Source organism: Ascaphus truei, chromosome 7 (assembly GCF_040206685.1).
Source record: "Ascaphus truei isolate aAscTru1 chromosome 7, aAscTru1.hap1, whole genome shotgun sequence".
Lineage (NCBI taxonomy): Eukaryota > Metazoa > Chordata > Amphibia > Anura > Ascaphidae > Ascaphus > Ascaphus truei.
In genome coordinates this window covers 36447003-36454042 of record NC_134489.1, presented here as the reverse complement: position 1 = coordinate 36454042, position 7040 = coordinate 36447003, and positions in this window count along the sequence as shown.

The following is a 7040-nucleotide window of genomic DNA, read 5'->3' as shown; positions in this document are numbered from 1 at the left end:
CTATTTATTAGCCACCTGGGAATCATAGCTACATATCTACTTGAAAATAACGCAGACATTTTTTTGAATTCTTTATTCTGTTTTGGGACTAAGGGATTAGTCTCTGTCTGCTGTTATATTTTAGTAGATAGGGAATGTTCATAACACTATATTCACCTATTGATTTTGTATCTAAACCCACGGTGTATGTAATTATGACCTCCTGTGGACATTTATGATTAAAGCTCTGACCATTTTAACTCAATTTGGTGTTAGTGGCTGTTATTGAGGGGAGGATGTATTGAGGCTCCACTGGTCAATCAATATCGTTATTAAACATTAATTCCAAGAAACCAGTCATTTTCTAAACGTCTTCTGCGATATTATTAGACCAAACACGCAGAAGGGCAAGTCGTGCTTCTGAACTGGTGCAAACTGGAAATGATTGAAAAACAAAACCCGGTTTAATCAATCGGAGGCAAATGGAATTTCACTGAAATGAAAATAACTTATCAGATCGGGGCGACATTTACAGCGGCTCTAACTTTTTGTCCTCAGTTTTATAGTCAGGCTGACAGAGCAGGAAAATCAGCTTTTATATTCTTGACACTAATTCATCAAATCGCTCCGGTGACTCCCTTATTCAATTCTGCATTTACCTTACTGTTCTTCAAGCCATTGCACACCTCTTCCCAGGGGCGTATTAAGACCCTCTAGTGCCCCTAAGCACTAAGACGTTGGGGGGGGGGTGGCTTTTATCGAGGCGTCCATCCTCTTGCAGCGTCACGACATTGCGGTGCCATGTGACGTTGCGTTGTCATGGCAACGAGTCGCCATGTGCCGTCGCGGCGTCATTTGACGTCGGGTCGCCATGACAACTCAACGCTGCAGGAGGAGGGACGCTCAGGAGAAGGGGTGAGGTCCTTGCAGGTCCCTTCTCCGGTCGGGTGGAAGTTGGATCCTGGCGACCGACAGACAGGAGGAGGGGGAGTTTGGCAGACAATAACCGCCGAGCTGCTGCATGGGGAGCTGGGGAGCTGCAGCACCGGCTCACTGCAACATTGGGGGCCCTTGGCATCTTCCCCTCTCAACAACACTAGCTACAGTCTCATGTGTCCACTCTGCCCAAGCCTGCCTCTTTTTTTACCCCACCTGTCCCTACTTCTCTGTCACAAATGAAGGTTCATCTTCAGCGCTGCATAACAATAAAGAATACTAATTGCGGCCCATCAGACAGAATGCAGAAATGGGGCAATATACACAATAAGCACAATTCAATGGGGTTTCTTTAATAAATCTTGGGCTGTTTTCACACTAGTGTTGCAAACCAGAAAACCTGAATGAATAGTCTTTACTGTCCTATGAAATGTCAAATACCAGCTGCAAGTTTTTGACACCGGGCGTTTACTTTTTCAAAACACCTAGTAAATAACTTCTAACTTGCAGTAACACGCTGCTTATTGGCAGCTTTTTGGGAGCAGGGCCACTGATTATATAATTCCTCATTTGCATGGCATGTTAAAGTGCTGAACATTCTAGGAACAGTCTGCTTTGTTCCCACGAAAGTGCGCATTCCTGGGCAGCTGCGTGAATAGCTCATCCTAATGAAGGACTCCAATGGGAGTGACTGGGTCATATCTCACTGTCACTTTGGTTGTAGCCGGTGGCGTGTAAGTCTGAGTCCCCGATGGTCACGGTGGCGCGCGCTATGGCGTACGTTCCACACACCACAGCACAGCCCTCTATGGGGCAGGCCCCAGTGGCTGTGTGTGTGTGGGCGCGCAAAGCGCTGTGACGCGTACGCTGGCAGAGTAGACAAGAATTTTGTCTTCCCGTGCCGCGGTCAGGTGGTCGGCGCGCAGCCAATGGCAGGGCAGATATACCCCATCATGGGTGCGCCCCCCATCATGGCCCCACCCCCGCACTCCCCTAGCTCTCCCCTACAGACCGTAGTCTCTGCATGCGCCGTCATGCGCATGCGTGCAGCAGGAAGGACTGGGGCTGTAGCCTAAGGCTACGGATTGTAAAGTACACACACTATATCCCTGCTAATTGTCACACTCTCATAATAATATGCTTCTTCAAACTCTTTTCCCATCCTTATTATATTTTAAAGCAGATGCAGAACGAACAGACAGAGAGAGAATGGCAGCAGATAATGGCCATTTGACGAATCCATACCACACATTTTGCTAAATGCTGTGATTTTAAAGTCCTATTCTATCTCTGACCCTTTGCCAAAGGGTTTTTCTTTCTTTTTTTTTTTTACATGATTGGGTTTGTTTTAATTGCACTTTTTTAAGCTTCAAAGACCCCCTGGTTCCTAAGATACTTACAGTTTTAGGTGCCGGTGTTACCGTCATTGAGAAATCAACATGGCCACTGGTATTGTACAATAGAAAGCCACTTAGGGTTGCCAGGTGGCTTCTCCAAAAATACTGGACACAATGGTGAAAGGTGCGACAGGCTCGAGACACACACACACCTCTCTCCGCTCCGTGGTGTTTCCTCCTCTCCTTGGCCCCACCCCCACACACTCAGCTCCATGCTGTTTCCTCCTTTCCTTCGCTCCAGGCTCCTTATTCCTCCTCCTGACCAAACAGCAGCCAATCAGGGTGGAGGAAGCTACCCAGCCCCCCTAGCAGCAGGCCTGCTCTCTCCCTGCTCTGGGAAATCCCGCCGCCCCCCAGGCCAGTCCGGTCACTATGTCCAGAGAGGTAATACCGGTATACACATACATGTCCAGTATTACCTCTACTTTTTTACTGGACAGAGTATCCAAATACAGGACAGCCCGGTTCCATACCCTAAATTAGCCGCCACGTATGTATGATGTTGCAGCTTCCTACTGGCCTTGTGGGACCTACAAGATTTGGCGGCCATTTTTATTTTCCACAGAGAAAGGAAAACTCCGGCACCGAAAACTATAAGGATCTCAGAAGCTGGGGGGGAGGGACCCCAAAGCTGAAAATAGAGAGGCTTAGCTCTGTAGGACCGTCCCACCAAGCATGTTCAGGCGGGATTGCTGATTTAAATTCCATCACTGTATTCACCGGCGGCACCTGCTGTGATGCTGTTCTGAGAATCCCCCACCCTTTCTGTAGAAAAGTACATTTCTCGCTTCTCCAACAAGCCGTTTATAACAGGGTGTTCATAATTTGTCTTGCTGCTTGTCAAATGTTGGCCTTGAGGCGCTTGAAGAGCTTGACAAAGGGTTAGGCCCAAAACGTATTTTCTGTACTTTTTGATATTTTCATAGATTACATACAATAATTTGTGTTTTGACCTACAATTGTAGTGCCATACACAACGCCCATTTTTTATTATATAGTTACATAGTAGATGAGGTTGAAAAAAGACATAGGTCCATCAAGTTCAACCTAATTATTATTAATATATATGTATATATAACCATGCATCCATGCCTGGTAGTCTGATACAGTAGATGCAGGTAGGGGTGTAAGTGTATACAATATACGCTAAATACCAGCACTACCAAAGATAGTGAAAATCACAAATGTGAAATATACTGGACACCTAACAAGCTCCTATTGAACCTATTGAACCCCCAAAATACCACAACATTGTACCGTGTATGAGTTTCATTGGATGTGCTAAAACTGAGCTTTGTCTGTGTTTTATGTTCTGTCTCTGGTTTTAAATATATATTGCCATGCTCAGTAGCACTCCTCTGTGACACTCATATGCTTATATATATGTTGTGGTATTTTGGGGGTTCAATAGGAGCTTGTTAGGTGTCCAGTATATTTCACATTTGTGTTTCAGCTAGTCCTGGCTGATTGGAGGTTGGCAACCTCCTACTTAATTTAAGCTCACCCCCTCCCACATTTAAATGGTTAAGGGCTCACTCCATAGCATCTTCCACACAGGGGAACTTGGTTGCTTGCATGATGGTAGTGACAACTCTAATACAGAGTGCTTTTCCTGGTAATATACAGGTTAATAAAGGCTTCAATCAGACTTAGAACTTTGCAACTAATATTGACAGATTTACTATAAATCATTCTTCCTGTTATTACACAGGTTATTAAGAATTTATATTAGCGTTAGGGACCCCTGAATTGTGGTCTGCCGTGAAGTTGGCTCAGGGGCTTACAATAATTTTGGCCAAAATTGTCAAACTAAAAGACCATTATACTTAATAGATATTTATACATATATATTTAGGCACTGTACCGTGTATGAGTTTCACTGGATGTGCTAAAACTGAGCTTTGTCTGTGTTTTATGTTCTGTCTCTGGTTTTAAATATATATTGCCATGCTCAGTAGCACTCCTCTGTGACACTCATATGCTTATATATATGTTGTGGTATTTTGGGGGTTCAATAGGAGCTTGTTACGTGTCCAGTATATTTTACTCTAGTACAGGAACTGCCACAGAAACTTGCCCGATGGGTTTTGCAGGGTAACCTGCTTCCTTAGGGGGCTGAGTTGCTGTGGCAGTTCCTGTACTAGACTAGTAGCCAGATTGTGAGTACTGGACAAGACAGAGACTGTTGGACGTCCATTGCTTTCTCCTTCCGTCACTCCGGTACTAATCATTTGGAGGTGACGTCAGATGCAGAGGCGAGGACGGTGGTTTGAGGAGAAAAACGATCACCTTTAGCCTTTTGATTTAATATATGCGGCCTTAGATTACAATTATGGAAAGCTAATCACCTAAACTGTCGATGCATTAGCTCTCCCGTAATCGATTAGCAAAGATTCTGTTTCCCAGGGTTCACTAAATGGCTGCCTTTCAGTTTCAATGAATCCTTAATTCAGTGTAACTAAGCAGCTACAATGTATTCTTATATTACTAAGGTAACATGAACTATTGTTACAGTTTGCAACTCAAACAGCTGGGAACATTGGCAACAAATTATCACAAACAGGAAAGTGTTACAAAGATCTTGCCCTGCTGGGGAAGTGTGGTAAACCTACAGAAAGCAAAGAATGCTCAATATATTAAAACTAATTAAAAATAGCATTAAGAGTTGGACTACACTTTTTTTTTGTAGAATTATCTACTACTACAGAACTGATTTATTAAAAAAAACACACACAGAATATTTCACGGATTGCTCCCTTAAGAACCACATCGTTGATGAATGAGCCTTATTTGCACTTCTAATTTGTGAGTGCAATACCTTGCACCTTTTTTCTTATCTACTGTGTGCATCGCAGACATACCTGTATTGCTCTACATGTGTTTTTTCTGTGTTTCCATTCGACATACAGTATGTCTCCTGGGCGCTGCACTCTAATTTTATCTCGCAAGTTTGACAGTGTACGCCTAAAAAGGTTGCAGATCAATTCATCGCTGTCGGCACCGAGAGACAAGTAGGGTGGGATCATAAAGTAAAGAAAAAGTTATGAAATGAGGAGTATCAACATATCAAGGAGTTTCAAATTAATTAATACCAGTGAGAATAAACATATCTTTCTTTTCTTGGGAGGGACAGTCTTGGCAGTGGATCCAAAACGCAATTACGTTCTCTTAATGTTCCCATAAGGATTGATTTCCATAACACATTTTGGTGAGCACTTGAAGGCCTGTTTGGAAATTGGCTAAGCGCTAAGGCTGGGAACACACATGATGAAGAGGTGATAGTAATATTGGAAGGCAGCTGAACAGTACAGATTCCAGGTATAAGAGAAATGTATGGACGAGAGGCACACTAACAAATAAACATACAAGGGACAATTAAACGGCAATGGATTTATGCAAGAAGTCTGTGGACAGCAGAGGGACTTTACCTACATCTGCACCACTGTGTTTGAAGAAATTGCATCTGGTTTATATCCCTTTCCATTCCTCGGAGCAATATCTTAATGGTTACCAGATGATCATTTGGAAGTGTGATTAATCAGCTGACAATGTGAACCAGTCATCTGCTAGGGCAGGTAAGGGGGCCGCCGAAATCTGAGGGTCACGAATTTGCAAAGGAATGTGCTGGGGCTGCAAGATCAATTCCCTGAAATTATCCGAAGGAAATAACATTTAAATCAACCCCAGCTCTGGGGGGAAAAAAAATGGATCGCAGGTTCTGATGCAAGAATTCAGCACGTCGAAGTTTCACTCCGATCGCCATGAAGATGAGGGTGGTCATGAAGGTTCGTCTGCTTTAGACAAATTCTGTAGGAATAGCGCGGGTCTCCAGTAATGTATTCCGACTTCCGGTGCCTGGCGCTGCTACAGCGCAGCTCCTCCACGGCTGTCCTCTAGTGCCGCTTCTGTTCCGCTCACATGTTCCTCTGGTCCCACAGCCACCAGGATGTCGCCGTCGCTGTCTTCCTCACCCTCCGCCGCCGGCTGCTGAACGCTGCAGGATGTCGCATTGTCCTTCTTTCCCTCCGCCCGCCGGCTGCAGCAATGTCTCTCCTGCTGCTCTGCTCCTGCCGTTCTCCAAGAGGAGGACCAAGGGAGCTGAGCAGGACGGAAAAACCCAGCAAGGGGCTCCAGCGCCCTGGTCGGTTCCGGGTAATTTCCGGGTAGTTTAAATATGGCTGGGTACCGGGTAATTTCTGGGTATTCGGTACATCACTACTTAAAGCAATAATCCCACATATATCTGAGAGAAGTCACTCGCTGCTTGTTTCTTTCTGTGCTGCGATGCTGGCATATATTTTGTAGAGAGGATTTCCGCCCCGCTCTTTGCAGAAGACGTCAAATCGGCATTTTTCTGCTGTACTTTCTGTTTTGCAGATAAAGAAATGCCCAACGTTTCAGGGATATGTCCCTCTGTCAGGCCAAATACAGTTGAAAAATGACGGTTTGACGACATCTTTTCCGTGAAGAGCGCGTCGGAATACCTTCTAAGAAAAAAAGCCGTAATCCCACCTAAACAGGTTTTTTTTTTAAAGCCTTCCTGAACCTGGAGGTTCCTGGACATCTAGGAATACCCCAGTTCCTGAGATATTTGTTGCTTTTTTGTGTCGTTTTTGACCCATAAAACTAGAAACGTGTTCGCAACGTCATGAATAGAAATTAGTGATGTCATCTCCCAACGTCGCAACTTTCTATTGGCCGGTGGAGCCAGTCTTGAGCCAGCCGGGT